The following is a 16,765-nucleotide window of genomic DNA, read 5'->3' as shown; positions in this document are numbered from 1 at the left end:
AGAAGCACAGGCAAGCCTAGAAAATGAATCTTACACTAACTTTCTAAGATGAGACTTCTGCACTCCACAATTCTGTCAATTTAGACATTTCGGGAACCTAACTAGGAGCCAAGGACATGGTTCAGGTTTACTATAGGGTAAAGTAAATTGAATAACGTCAATATGGCATTGATATGTGTATCTACACACTTCAGCATTTCCTTCGACAGTTCTGATAAACTTGTCACTAACATAAGAAATGCCTGAACCGTGGAGAATACTCAACAACAGGAGAAACTAAATATATCATGAATTTGTTTGTCAACCTTATAAGTGCCTCCTATTTTCTGTTCTGAATGCCCCTTTATCTAATCTCCATTTGTGACCCCTGGTCCTTATTTCTTTTTTCAGGTCAAAAAAGTCCTCTGGGTTGACATTGTCTGTACCTTTTAGGATTTTGAATGCTTGAATCAGATCACCGCGTAGTCTTCTTTGTTCAAGACTGAATAGATTCAATTCTTTTAGCCTGTCTGCATACGACATGCCTTTTTAACCCGGGATAATTCTGGTTGCTCGTCTTTGCACTCTTTCTAGAGCAGCAATATCCTTTTTGTAACGAGGTGACCAGAACTGAACACAATATTCTAGGTGAGGTTTTACTAATGCATTGTAAAGTTTTAACATTAGTTCCCTTGATTTAAATTCAGCACTTCTCACAATATATCTGAGCATCTTGTTGGCCTTTTTTATAGCTTCCCCACATTGTCTAGATGAAGATATTTCTGAGTCAACGTAAACTCCTCTGTCTTTTTCATAGATCCCTTCTTCAATTTCAGTATCTCCAATATCATATTTATAATGCACATTTTTATTGCCTGCGTGCAGTACCTTACACTTTTCTCTATTAAATGGCATTTGCCATGTGTCTGCCCAGTTCTGAATGCTGTCTAGATCATTTTGAATGACCTTTGCTGCTGCAACAGTGTTTGCCACTCCTCCTATTTTTGTGTTGTCTGCAAATTTAACAAGTTTGCTTACTATACCAGAATCTAAATCATTAATGTAGATTAGAAATAGAGGACCTAATACTGATCCCTGTGGTACACCACTGGTTACAACGCTCCATTTTGAGGTTTCTCCTCTAATCAGTACTTTCTGTTTTCTACATGTTAACCACTCCCTAATCCATGTGCATGCATTAAGCCTAAATATAAAGCTACATAAGGCATTCAATAGCTCTTATGTGGTATTAACAAGTAAATATAAAATACTCCATTTAAAAAAAAAAAAATAATTGGACCAAAGGCCTGTGCTGCGTGAGAGTGGTTTCATTGAGAAGGGTATACTTGCAAGACGGACGACACACGCCTCACACCCCAAGCCTGACACCCCAAGCCTGGCACCCTTTAACTCCGCCTCTAACTCCACCTCTACAGCGACACAAAAAGAAAGGCGTCACATTTGAGAAGGAGAAACATATGCATGGTTGTTGCAAGCACAGTTGTTTTTAAATTTTGACAGAAGAGAAGAATAGAATATGTGTAACTTTAACTTATATCTATATACATTAGAAACATTTGTTAGTGTCCGCTGAAATTACTTAAATCACATATATTTTTTAATGTGATTTATTTTCAAATACTTATACAAGTTATAATTAATGTTTATTAAATAACGATGACATTGCTACAGGGTGTAAACACTGGTTACTTACGACTACAGCTAGTTATAACAAAGATATCTATTACATGACGGTAAAAATGCCAATTAGGCAGACATATTGTTTTCCACTTAAAAGTAACAAAGATTCAGGTTAGCATGCGGTACATCCGAAGTTATACCAATGATTTAACTTTCATTTTTATAATTATTATTCATTTGGTTACGTTGTTTATATATATATATTCCCCCTTTTAAATTAAACAAAAAAAAACTGACTCTTACAAAGAGTTTTCATCGAATTTAAACATATCTGGAAATAAAACTTCTATATCTAAAAATCTGTATTTTCTCTTGACTTCCCTACTATAAATGATCAGAAGTAAACAAGTCTCAGACTTTAAGTGTGTTTGAAAAGATAATTGTGACAACTCTGCAGCCTGAAATGGAGAATCCAAAAGCTGCAGGACCAGTTTTTCATCTAATCAAGCACTCAGTTTGGGTCGCTTGTATTGTGCAGTGGTTCATTTAAACGCGGTTTCTTTTTTTCTTCCTCTCAGTACTTGTTTGTATGCATTGTCCCCTAAGAGGTGAATTTCGCGGTGATCCCTCAATTTCACGATTTCCTCGAAACTGCGATTTAGGTAGGTCCCTAAGGGTGCCAGTCTTGGGGTGTGAGGCGTGTGTCGTTCGTCTTGCAAGTATACACAGTTGGTCTCAGTACTCGTGGCTTGTGGCTGTTCCCGCCCTACCATACTGATTGTGATTACAGTGAGGTGCAGCACGCTTTGGGTATCAGTTTGGAGTTGGACTGCAAGCTTCCACCTCTGGAAGAAGCACAATGCCGCGATTCACAGTGCATGTCAGGGATGAGTGGCTGACTGTCCCCTGCAGGGACCTGTCCCGCACAGTGCAGTGGCTGGGTCTCGAGGCGCTGAAACGATACATAAAGAACAAGCCGGATAATGGGGGCATCGGCTCCGTGCAAGAGACGAGTTTCTATGTAAGGAGATGCCAAGGGCAAGGACTGCTGGACGCGGATGATACTTTGGAAGATACGCTGGAAGACAATGACTTTGTAGAAATTGATAAGGGGCAACCTCGTTCACTTTATATAGCCCATACAGAAATTTTAGCTAAAAACTAGTTTTCTTCCATCAGTATTTTTTAGCCCTTTTATTTCTTAATATATTAAGTGGTACCTGTGTTGTAAAAAGCCCGTTTTATGTTTAATTTCTAGACATACAAAATACTACTTAACTGTGAAGACTGTATTGCTGAGTTTGTGTTCTTCAGATCCGATACTAAAACATATTTACTACTTGTTACATCAATAAAAATATGATCAAAATAATTCCTGTTCTATCACTTGTAAGCTAGTGTGTAGCATAGAGTCATCATATGCATTTTATTTTTAAAACGTTATCTATTTATGTAACATTTCTTATGTATAGAAAATCATTTAATGTGCTAATTTATTACAACACCGTTGTATATGACTAAATATCATGAGTGTCTTTATTTAGTAATCGACGGGGATACCGTGTCTCCAGACTTCAGTCCGTCCCAGCCAGGAAGCGGTCATCTGTATCCTTTTTTAAAATGTGTACTACTTTGGTTGTGATCTACAGTGCATGATGTGTCAAAATAATAATAATAATAATAATAATAATAATAATAATAATAATAATAATAATAATAATAACCTTAATAACTGCCCATAGTAATAGCCCATATCGAGAACGAAATGAAGTAAGTCTACCATACCTTTACCATTTTGTTAACGTTTTAAGTAACCCTTCATAAAATAAACCGTTCGTATTCTACCTTTGCATTCAGTATATTAGTTTGGACGGGAACAATCTTACAAGCACTGATCTGGTCAATTTACGAAAGGGTCTCTACATGATTAAGGTGAGACACATTGGTTATGACTGGATAATTTATTCTAGATGCGCGTTTTACAGCTGGTTATACGACTATAATATCGGTGCTTTATTTTAGCTCACCCCAGAAGCAGAAAAGAAGGTCGGACAGTCAAGGGCATTATAGAGAACATCGTGACAGAAAACAAAGGTAAAAGACATTTTATTCCCAAGTAATGTTTTTGACATTTCCAGTGCAGGTATGTGAATGGTTTATTAACTTTGAACACTTTGTTTCCCTGTAGTTGTGTATGGAATCACAACAGGGTTTGGAAAATTTGCTCAAACAGTCATCCCAAATAGCAAACTCAAGTAAGTGGTTGTATAAACTTTCCAAATATCACCAACTTTTGAAATAAATACTCTAACCTCAACCCCAGCAGCAGGCAAATCCTTTAGAAAGACTAATCTGTTAGCATACTGAGTTGTTACCCATCACAGCAGTTAAAAAGTTAATTGAAGTGTATACATTATATTCCATTCACTGCATTTACAATTTCTATAAACAAATTAACCTAAAATCAATAGAACCATTTTTGTAGATTGGAATCATGAATGATAGTAATGTGAATGGTTATCTGAGATGGTGAGCTTTAACTAACTTTTCTTTCCCAGGGAACTGCAGGAGAATTTGGTTCGCTCTCATTCGGCAGGTAAGGAAGAAATATCTTCGCCTTTTCTCAAAATTGCTTTAATATTGTGAAGGAGTGATAGATACAAGCGGTAATGGGGAAAAAAACAAAGTAAATTAAGTGTAGCCTATCACATGCTTGGAAAAACAAGTCTGGCATTGGTTCAGAATTTGTTTGATTTTAGGTGTTGGCAAGCCACTGAGCCCTGAGCGCTCCCGAATGCTCCTGGCTTTGAGGATCAATGTTTTGGCCAAAGGCTACAGTGGCATTTCCTTGGACACTCTCCATCAGATGATTGAAGCCTTCAATGGTAACCAGACCTTCAGTGGCATTGACGACATACAGCACATTATAACCTAAATGACTAAAAGAAGTAACCCATTCCCCTTGATGATTGCGTGCACCTTCCTGCCTCTCCTATGTGCCAGAGAAGGGGACGGTTGGTGCCAGCGGAGACCTCGCCCCTCTGTCTCACCTGGCTCTGGGACTGATGGGAGAGGGCAAGATGTGGTCACCCAAGAGTGGCTGGGCGGATGCCAAATATGTAGGTTTTTAATAACTTCTTCACAGAGTCAACACCCAGTACATTCACCTTTACACACTGAACTGATCATGAAAAATACTTTCTTTAGGTTTTGGGGGCCCATGGACTGAAACCTATATCACTGAAGCCTAAAGAGGTACAACATTATCTGACTTCTGATGTAAAAATGTAAAAAGAAAGTTTGTGATGAAAGCATATTAACTTGGATTGTAATCTTTACTGTCCAGTCTCAGGTTTATCATCTCTTTGCTACCTAGGGGCTGGCGCTCATCAATGGAACCCTGTCACAAAGACGGCCAGAGTGGGTGGCGTCAGACCAGAAAAGGAATACACAGACAGAGACTTGGGGTTTTGGTGAGGCTGAACGCGTGATCGCGTTCAGCATTTAATAAACAGCACAGAAAATAAAAGGTTTGAAACAACAAAAACACAGGACACGGCACTATACGCCAAAATAAAGAGACAAACAAAACGTACTACACTTAACAAACGGTGCACGGAGACAAACAAACACGGTGAGTACAAACACTTATATTTACGATCTCTTTCACTTTACTTTCCTACTTCTCTTCACCCGTTCTCCACTCTCGAACACCCAACCCCCCAGTGAGTGAAAATGTGTCTCTATATATACTGTTGTGCTGGGATTCAATTACTAATTAATTATTCACTTGAATCCCAGCACGTGAATTAATTCTGTGCAACCCCGTGCTCGCATATTATATTTTAAATGCACGTGCGTGATGTGCAATCCCGTGCCTAAATACAAATCTACACTTTTTAAATATACGTGAAACACAGACCCGTTTATATCCTGTGTACCAATCTATACACCGACACTAACACACGCACGCAACATACAACACAGAACACACAAAATACACACAGGGGCGGGCACTTTGCCACATATACCCCCCCCTGTGCAAAGCACACATGGCCTCAACGGCCACCTCCCCCCTTAAATACCCAGCAGTCCAGACCAAAGTCTCGGGCTGGGAAGGGAGGCTTCAGTGGGCCCATGGCTGGAAATGCTGTCAGCTCCCCTGCCGGTAGTGGCACGGCTGACAGCATGCTGGTCCCGTCCTGCAGCGAAAAAGCTGCGGGGGCAGGTGGTCCCCCGACCTCCCCCTTCTTCGTAGCCGGCAGCTCCCTCCTGTGGGGCTCCGGCCACAAGAACTCCTGCAGCGAAACTGCTGCTGGGGAAAGTGGTCTCCAGACCTCGTCCCCCTTCTTCATGGCCGGCAGCTCCCCTTTCTGGGGCTCCGGCCACCGTACTCCCTGTGGAGGTACGGGCAGCAGAGGCAGCTCCTGCTCCTCTGCTCCGGGCGGTGGCGGAAGCAGAGGCAGCTCCAGCTCCTCTGCTCCTGGCGGTGGTGGAGGCAGAGGCAGCTCCAGCTCCTCTGCTCCTGGCGGTGGTGGAGGCAGAGGCAGCTCCAGCTCCTCTGCTCCTGGTGGTGGTGGAGGCAGAGGCAGCTCCAGCTCCTCTGCTCCTGGTGGTGGTGGAGGCAGAGGCGATGGGGCTGATGCTGGCCACTCAGAGGGAGGCTGTGGCGGTGCTGGCTCCCTCTGCTGTGGCGGCTGGGCATGTGTGCGCCGTGCTGCCTTCAACAGCATAGCTAGAGGCTGCTGGGGGACACCAGCATCCTGCCCTTCTCCCCCCAAAAAATTTTCAGGGGGTTGAGCCTGTAACTCCTCCCCTTCTGGCTCTTGGGACGGCCCCAGCAGGTATTCACCCTCTGCTGGTGGAGGTGGGACCAGCAGGCATTCTCCCTCTGCTGGCAGCTTGGGTCCTATGGCTGTGGAAGCCCCGACTTCCCTCTTTTTGGGCTGTGGACGCACCGACTCCTCCCTTTTGGGCTGTGGACGCACCGACTCCTCCCTTTTGGGCTGTGGACGCACCGACTCCTCCCTTTTGGGCTGTGGACGTTCGGGCTCCCCCCACTCAGGCGTAGGACGTTCGGGCTCCTCCCACTCAGGCGTAGGACGTTCGGGCTCCTCCCACTCAGGCGTAGGACGTTCGGGCTCCTCCCACTCAGGCGTAGGACGTTCGGGCTCCTCCCACTCAGGCGTAGGACGTTCGGGCTCCTCCCGTCTGGGCTGTGGACGCTCAGGCTCCTCCCGCTCGGGCTGTGGACGCTCAGGCTCCTCCCATTTGGGCTGTGGACGCTCAGGCTCCTCCCATTTGGGCTGTGGACGCTCAGGCTCCTCCCATTTGGGCTGTGGACGCTCAGGCTCCTCCCGCTTGGGCTGTGGACGCTCAGGCTCCTCCCCATAACTGCGGAAGGGACAGTGGGCGAACAGGTGATCCTGGTCGCAGAGGAGGCACCCCGGCGATGGCTTGTTACATCGCCGTGGATGCCTGGCCCTTAGGCGGCACTCCTCCTCCCTGTCCTTCACCTCTTTATCTGTCTCTGCCTCCCGCTTGGGCTGTGGAGGCAAAACCAGCAGGCATTCACCCTCTGCTGGTGGAGATGGGGACAGCAGGTACTCCTCTGCTGGTGGTCCTGCTACCTGGGCTGCTGTTCCGTTTATCGTTGCCTCCAGGTAGCTGAGGAGAAACTCCACACCTTCCTCCAAGGTGTTTGGGGTGTGTTCCTGCTGATAGGCCTCCCATCTCTCACTGTCCATCATCCACAGGGCCCGAACGACTATGGGCAGAGCCTGGGCCTCCAGCCCAGCATTCTCCAGGAACCAGTCCCGCCATTTTGTGGCGTCTTCTGCCATTATATATATATATATATTTTTTTTTTATTTTTTTTTTTTAAACAAAACCCCTCCTGGTCTGACGCTTGGAGGCGCGGCTATCCCACGATGACACCACGTGTCACAAAGACGGCCAGAGTGGGTGGCGTCAGACCAGAAAAGGAATACACAGACAGAGACTTGGGGTTTTGGTGAGGCTGAACGCGTGATCGCGTTCAGCATTTAATAAACAGCACAGAAAATAAAAGGTTTGAAACAACAAAAACACAGGACACGGCACTATACGCCAAAATAAAGAGACAAACAAAACGTACTACACTTAACAAACGGTGCACGGAGACAAACAAACACGGTGAGTACAAACACTTATATTTACGATCTCTTTCACTTTACTTTCCTACTTCTCCTCACCCGTTCTCCACTCTCGAACACCCAACCCCCCAGTGAGTGAAAATGTGTCTCTATATATACTGTTGTGCTGGGATTCAATTACTAATTAATTATTCACTTGAATCCCAGCACGTGAATTAATTCTGTGCAACCCCGTGCTCGCATATTATATTTTAAATGCACGTGCGTGATGTGCAATCCCGTGCCTAAATACAAATCTACACTTTTTAAATATACGTGAAACACAGACCCGTTTATATCCTGTGTACCAATCTATACACCGACACTAACACACACACGCAACATACAACACAGAACACACGAAATACACACAGTGGCGGGCACTTTGCCACAAACCCAGATGATCACGTCTCTGGGTTCGGAGGCGGTCGAGAGAGCCCTGGCTATCGCCAGACAGGCTGACATCATCGCAGCTCTGACACTGGAGGTCCTGAAGGGAACCACAAAGGCCTTTGACAGTGGTGCGTGTCACAGTGGATGATGGGAGTAATGGGAGTACGGCTGGGTTAGCGATATGAAGCACTGTAGTGACAGTCTCTTTACATTCCTTCCTAGACATCCATGAGCTGCGCCCCCACCCTGGGCAGAAAGAGGTGGCTTTCAGGTTCCGATCCCTTCTGGATTCAGAACACCACCCCTCTGAAATTGCAGGTGAAGAGTTTAACGGAGGACTCAGAATGGATTGCTTTTCAAATGAAAACGCTAAAATGTATTTATTAATTTTTAACAGAAAGCCACAGGTTCTGCGACAGAGTTCAGGATGCATACACTTTACGCTGCTGCCCTCAGGTACTGTAATACAAAGCACTCGCTATGAGAGGTTACTTACTGCAACACAGCCTCGTCATGTGTGTTTAAAGATATCTATCTGTAATGGCTGTGTACAGTGGGTGTGAATAAAAGCATGTGTTCTCTTTCAGGTCCATGGAGTGGTGAACGACACAATTGCTTTTGTAAAGAATATCATTGACACAGAGATTAACAGCGCCACAGACAACCCTGTATCCTTTACACCCTTTAATCAGAATGTCACCAGAAGAGTCCAGAAGTGAAGGATTGGAGATGTGACCATCTGTATGAAAGGGTTGTTGGATTTGTTCTAGCTGAACAGGTGTTTTTAGTCTCTTTAATATTGTTTTAAATGATACCTTTTCGATGCTGATTTCTATTCCAACCAGTTTCATCCTTAACCACTACTGAAGATGGTATTCGCAGAAAGAGGCGAAACCATTGCAGGAGGAAATTTTCATGGTGAATACCCAGCTAAAGTATGCATAATTTATTTATTACTATTTATCATCTTTGTTGTGGTTATTTACAGTTGTGTAGTGGTAAATAAAAAAAGTGCAACAAAAATACCATAAAGATGTGTTTTAGAATCAGGCATTTTCTTAAAAATGTACGTAGAGGAATGTATGATTTATATAAAAAAAACTAAGCATTTCTAAGATACTTCACGCATCACTTCATTTTCCAGGCTCTAGACTAGTGTTCTGCGGTATTTCGGTATATCGAAATATCATGATACAAAAATTATATGATACCTAATATCGGGTTAAAAAAAAAAAAATCGATATATCGTTTTTTTTTTATCCCGTCTTTTTTTTGGTGATATATCGTGTTTTTCGGTCTGGCTATTTTTTTTTTGAGACTTCAAAACAACACTTTAATTGTGTGCTTTAAAAACGATATGAACTTTTTTGCATATACCGGAAGAAACTAACTTTCCTGCGCTGCGCGTTCTCGGAAAATTTAATTACAGTACTGCCCAAGTATCAACATGGCGGACGCGGGAGAACAGCTGGTTTCTAAAGCCAATTCCACTGTAGTGTGGAACTATTTTGGTTATCCATTAAATGAAAGCGGCAATCCAGTTGAAGGTGGACATCCAAAATGTAGGAGGTGTTTGAAAGAAGTAAAAAACAAGGGAGGAAACACCACCAATTTATTTAAGCATTTATCAGATCGCCACCCCAATCTCTTTGTTGAAGTGAAGCGACAGCATGTAAGTTAGTTACAGTGAAAATAGTTCTACTTTTACTGTAGTTATTTTGTTTTACATATTATTGAGATTCTGTGAATTTCATCTCGTCTTAAAAATGTAAATAATGCACCCAATTAGTATTTATATATATATGTGTGTGTGTGTGTGTGTGTGTGTGTGTGTGTGTGTGTGTGTGTAAGAAGTTGAAATAGTACAATAAAAAAAGCACTGTGTAAAGAGAACATAGGAACGCACTAAAAGCGGATCAAAATGCCGTTCGTTAGTTCACCAAGATGCAAAAATATATTTTGCAGACGTGTCATTAAAACGACTCCATGTTAAAAATGGTTAACACTTTATATATTCCTTGGATTTTGTCGTAAAACATTTTTTTGTGTGTGTAAAACAATTAGCTTTCATGCTGGAAACGGACGTCTGATTGTTGCAAGTTCAGCACAAAAACATACAGTACAGTACATAGGCTGCATAGTCCCGTCCCCCCGTCCACCACCCCCCCATATATAGTTCAAGGCGTGCATACGCGATTCAGCAGGTAAACGATGTGCTCTAATCTATAGTTGTAAAAGTCTTTTGTCTAATTTATTTTCTTAGCAAAATTAACATCCACGCTCGCATGATGGTCTGAATAAAATTGCGTAACATTTCCTATGTTTATAGTGCACTGCAATGTTGTTTTGAAGGAGACGTTTGGCTTGAATAAGATGAAACATAATATTATGTTCTAATAGTTATCAGTGTTTTCAGTACTACAGTATCAGAAGTTCTTTGCCAGAAATGCTTTTTTCATCAGCTCAACTTATTTTATAAAATTAATTTGAAGTAATGATTCTCTCTCTCATATATATATATATATATATATATATATATATATATATATATATATATATATATATATATATATATATATTGAAACACAATATATACAGAAAATAATGTCTCTTATACTAAGCTTTCTTTACAGTTGTATTTAATAGTTGGTGGCAATGACTTTGATTACACTATTTTCTGTATTTCTTATATAAAAAGAGAACTTGTTTCAACAGAAAATAAAATTAAAAAGCAAGCATTCCACCATGCTGTAGCATTAAGTGAGTTTTAGCCTCTACCACACTTTGTACTTGTGAACATTTTTATTTGACAGCCATTTAACATGTAATGGACATAAAATTCAAAGAATCGTGATAATATCGAATATCGTGATCTTATGCAGGGTATCGTATCGAGGTAGCCTAAATCAGGTATCGCAGAACACTACTCTAGACTACCTTGCGATTGGTGTGCATGAACTCGCTGCAATAAGCGAGAGAAGAATTGAACGTCTGTGTAACTCTTCTCTCAGCGAGCTCCCAGCATTTCTGGTCTGTGAAGGGGGACTGAACTCAGGTTTTATGATTGCTCACTGCACGGCTGCCTCCTTGGGTAAGTGGAGACAACACCTCACACTGGTTGTTTGTTTGCCATCTTAAAAGCACTATATTGCATCATTTAAAACTACCTTTCAGAGCAGATTTCATAATATAGTCCCAGGCAAGATCTCTTCTTCCAGGGCTATTTATTTAATGAGGCTATTAAGGAGTACTTATAATTTTAAGAGTGCTAGTCAACAGGGTATTTTTAAATGGCCACGATGTGTTGCCAGTATTAGTACAGCTGTGGTGGCCCAGGTCTACATTAACACAATGTTTTTTCCTCTAGTTTCAGAGAATAAAGTGCTGTGCCACCCCTCATCTGTGGACTCCCTGTCCACCAGCGCTTCCACTGAGGACCACGTGTCTATGGGGGGCTGGGCTGCCAGGAAAGCCCTCAAAGTGATTGAACATGTAGAGCAAGGTAGAACAATGCCGACAGTGCATTCTGTATATACAGTACAAATCTCAAAACCAATTTGTGAATAGCATGTTCAGTTTTCAGTGAGTTCTTGCAGGAAAATGGGAAATTCCTTGAGGGTACTCAAGAGACCACACATTTAACAATTCGGTTAGTTTGTTTACATTTTGTAAATTGAACAGGCACAGAAGAATTGGCCCCATTAGGAATATAAAATTGAATAGACCCCAACAATAGGGTCCATTTAATTGACCAAAATAGTAACTAATCTAGGTAGTGCCACTGTTTAAATGGTTCAGATAATGTCTTTTGTGTTATGAAAACCCATCCCATACAATATGAGTCTGTTTAGTACATTTCTGTACGTACAAAATATGAATTTAATGATTTAAACAGTGGCAGAATTTCGATCAATTGATGACCCCAAATAGGTTAAAAATATAGAAAAAATAATAATGATCAATGTAGCTCACCATGCCCAAATCCACTGTATGCGCATGTAAAAATGTAAGTTTGACATACAGACAGCTGTGAATGGCTTGTGGAGACCAAGTTTAATCACTATTGAATAAGCGCTTCTCTAGGTATGTGCAAAACATTTAGGGCCTCATTCAGTAAATGGTGGTAAATGACCAGAAGTACTGCGTTGCAGGGGGAAGTGCAAAAAATGAACCAGTGGACACTCTATTCACTAAGCTAATTATATGGACAAATAAAGCGACGCGGAACATGCATGAGGGTTACACACACTGTATTATATATATATATATATATATATATAGCTCTGGAAAAAATTAAGAGACCACTGCAAAATTATCAGTTTCTCTGGTTTTACTATTTATAGGTATGTGTTTGGGTAAAATGAACATTTTTGTTTTATTCTATAAACTACTGACAACATTTCTCCCAAATTCCAAATAAAAATATTGTCATTTAGAGCATTTATTTGCAGAAAATGACAACTGGTCAAAATAACAAAAAAGATGCAGTGTTGTGAGACCTCGAATAATGCAAAGAAAATAAGTTCATATTCATTTTTAAACAATACAATACTAATGTTTTAACTTAGGAAGAGTTCAGAAATCAATATTTGGTGGAATAACCCTGATTTTGGGTGACTTTATGCCACTCCTGGCGCAAAAATTCAAGCAGCTCGGCTTTCTTTGATGGCTTGTGACCATCCATCTTCCTCTTGATCACATTCCAGAGGTTTTCAATGGGGTTCAGGTCTGGAGATTGGGCTGGCCATGACAGGGTCTTGATCTGGTGGTCCTCCATCTACACCTTGATTGACCTGGCTGTGTGGCATGAAGCATTGTCCTGCTGGAAAAACCAATCCTCAGAGTTGGGGAACATTGTCAGAGCAGAAGGAAGCAAGTTTTCTTCCAGGACAACCTTGTACTTGGCTTGATTCATGCATACTTCACAAAAACAAATCTGCCCGTTTCCAGCCTTGCTGAAGCACCCCCAGATGAGTCCAATTTTCAGCTTTGCCCAACACCTGGTCGTCTAATGGTTAGACGGAGACCTGGAGAGGCCTACAAGCCACAGTGTCTTGCACCCACTGTGAAATGTGGTGGAGAATCGGTGATGATCTGGGGGTGCTTCAGTAAGGCTGGAATCAGGCATATATATATATATATGTATGTACTATAGTATAGGAGGAGGCTGTGTGATCCAGGTGTTAAAGAAACGGGCTTGTAACCAAGAGATCCCCGGTTCAAATCCCACCTCAGCCACTGACTCATTGTGTGATCCTGAGCAAGTTACTTAACCTCCTTGTGCTCCGTCTTTCGGGTGAGACTTGTAAGTGTAAGTGACTCTGCTGATGCATAGTTCACACACCCTAGTCTCTGTAAGTCGCCTTGGATAAAGGCGTCTGCTAAATAAACAAATAATAATAATAATATATATATAAGTACTATAGTGTGTATATATATATATATATATATATATATATATATATATATATATATATATATAAGTACAGTTCTGAGTTTGTCACAATGATAGCAACCAAGGAGGACAGTGAGGAATCTAAAGTTTACAGACTAGGAGCTAAATGTATTAGCATATTTGACCAAGGAAAATAAATAACATCAACTGTGCTTTTTCTGTCGTTTCAGTTCTTTCCATAGAGCTACTTGCAGCCTGCCAAGGGATTGAGTTTTTACGCCCCCTGAGAACTACCACGCCATTGGAGAAGGTCTATGACCTTGTGCGCTCCGTTGCAAAGTAAGTTAAACAGAAATAGCCTGTTTGCCCAGATATTTTCTAACAAAAGTGCCAGATAGACTAGTTAATGTTTGGCTAATGTTCTACTGTCCCTTTCAGGCCTTGGATTAGAGACCGCTTCATGGCTCCAGATTTTGAAGTTGTTCACAGGCTGCTTTTGGACCAAAAGGCAAGTCGTAAAACGATAGTTATAGAAAGCTTGTAGTAAAAGGTCATGTCAGCCAGGGACAGCAACTTTTTTTGTACATGATTAATTATCTGCTGGTTCTATAAATCCAAGAGGATTCCTGATACTGGACTACTGTATTCATGATACTCCAAAACATATTGTCATAAGTACCAACCCTTTTCACCAAGTGTTTTACAGCGCTGAGTGTCACATTTTCAGTGTGATGGTTTTGTTAGCAGTAATGATTGTGGCCATTTTAAAGACACAGAAATACAAAAAATAAACTTCATCGTCATCATATGAAATATTAGAAATACATATTTTTTTGAATTTCTGTCCTCGAACAATTAAAAAGGCTAATTTTTCTGTTTTTAATTTTTTTGTTTAAAAATGAAAAAAACAAGTGGAACACAGGCTGCAGAGCTTCACAAAGCTTTCTTTATGATAAGAACTTGCATGTACATCCAATGGACATTTTCTTAACAGTGTGTGGCTGTTTATCTTCTGTATAGTGTCAGTATATGCATATTATATACATTTCCCAGCAACATGGTTCCAGCTTCCTCCAGCTTACAGTGTACAGTCGTCATCGTCATCATATGATTGGGTATTACAAGCTATTTAAAGACAGCGTTTTGGAACAGAGTCTCCTATTTTAAATATCAAAAAGTCTGAATACAGCAGATGCCATACTGTACTCACAATTTCTAAATCATAACGCTTGGGACTTTTAATATAAGGCTGTTTAGTTTCTGAAACAAAACCAAAAACATATTTAGAAGGAATTACCAGGTATCAGACGGAATGAGACCAATGACCTACTATATTGGAAACTAGTACCTATTGCTTATAAGCTAAATTCTGATAAAGCTTCTATTTTCTGTTTTCAATAAATATCCATTGAACTTGGGAACATACTTTGATAATAAAATGATTAACTTGCTAGGCAATTAACTACTATATTTTGCGGTTATATATTACTGAATTATTCTGCTTTTTTCCCTACAGATATGGAAAGTGGCACATCCTTACATTGAAAAATATAGAATGGAACACATCCCTGAATCCCGGCCAGTCTCAACAACTGCCTTTGTGCTCAATTCTCCAGCATCACCACGCAAACGTCTTTGCAACGAGAGTGATCACTGATGTAGCATGGGAGAACCCACTACCCGTCTTATCACTGTTATTTATCTACCACTGTTAACACTGCTTTAGAATAATACTTCACAGTATAAACACTGGTAAATGAAAAAAATGCCCAAATGTATCTACATATTCTAAACTACATATCCTGTATGAGTTTATTAATGAAGCTTGCTGTGAATACAAAAGTCTGGTTTCTACCTCAGTTATGACTGTAAAGGTCTGATCGAAATGGGTCAATAAATATAAAAATCTAAATTGAGGATTTAAAAGCAGGACTTGTTTTTTTGTTAGGAATTTAAACGTGTTTGTCTTAAACATTTACATCCAGTTTAGTATAACACCAGTAACACACTTGCTTTTTGTATGCCTGCCAACTTTTTTACAATTCTGAACCCCAAAAATAATCATATTGCAGCAATCGAATTACTACTTTATTCTGGAACTTGCATAATTAGTTAGTACATATAAGTTGGTAACAAGTTAGAAACTTAAAAACTGTAGAAATAATATTAAGTTCTGTTGTATGGTATAATATTAGGTCTGACACAGCATTTTCACATGATTTCCACAGGTTTTGCTATCTGTGCACGTAACTTATTTAATAAAAGTTCATCCAAGAACTTCACATTACAAATCAAGCTTTCATCCCATTTCAGACCCTGGTCAGATGTAATCAAATGAAAAAAGACTAAAGCTAATTTTCTGCTCAACAGCCAATTTGTGTCGTGTGGTGCTGTTAAATGGCAGCATTCCGTAATTATCGTACTTGTCTAATGATAATTAGGTGTGTTCTTTAGTTAAGGGTCTTTTTTTTCCAAACCCATGTCTCAAGTCTCTCAATTTTGCATTGACTCTGTGTCTGTGAACAACAGAAATTCAGTGCACTTCATGGGTTTCCATTCTGTTATCTTTCCATAAAATATATAGTCTGGTCAAAGATTTACATCATTCATAAAACAGAAGGGGCTAGTTTTAGTGAAAGATCTTTTTTTAGTAAATGTATCATAGATATACACATTTATTCTGAGAACCAACCTACTGTAAAACTAGAAAAGATGTGTCAATATTTAAGCCTGTTAACAGCAGACACAGGGATGAAAGATGTATCAATGTTTAAGCCTGTTAACAGCAGACACAGGGATGAAAAGGTCTAGAAATGAAACCAGTTGCTAGTTAGGGTTCAGTGCTGCTGGTGCAAATGTAAATATGATGAGATTGTGTAGTTTTACTACAGTGTGTCATCAGCACCATTTTTTGAAAGGAGAAAAACACCCTGTAATGTGACAAAACTTGAAATTAAAACTTTAGAATCACTATGAACCTTTAGATTAAATTACTCTTATTCTATTCAAGCTTAGTTCATTCAGTGGTGTTTTCTCCTCCTAGAATGGTGCCAATGACACTTTGCAGTATATGGCTTTGTGAACTTAACCCATTGTATAGTATGTAACCATCCATCCTCTGTGTAACGTTTGATTTGGAACATAAGCAAGTCATGCATAATTGAGTGGTACATCAGAAAAGCAC

The 16,765-nt window shown here is 40.4% G+C and overlaps 1 pseudogene; it reads left to right on the top strand.

Moving 5' to 3' along the window:
• The first annotated feature begins 2,158 nt into the window (after window positions 1-2,158).
• Window positions 2,159-16,169, top strand: LOC117414605 (histidine ammonia-lyase-like; annotated as a pseudogene).
• The last annotated feature ends 596 nt before the right edge of the window (window positions 16,170-16,765 follow it).

The sequence above is a fragment of the Acipenser ruthenus genome, chromosome 7, assembly GCF_902713425.1.
Source record: "Acipenser ruthenus chromosome 7, fAciRut3.2 maternal haplotype, whole genome shotgun sequence".
Taxonomy (NCBI): Eukaryota; Metazoa; Chordata; class Actinopteri; order Acipenseriformes; family Acipenseridae; genus Acipenser; species Acipenser ruthenus.
This window is presented reverse-complemented; position numbering and strand designations above follow the sequence as displayed.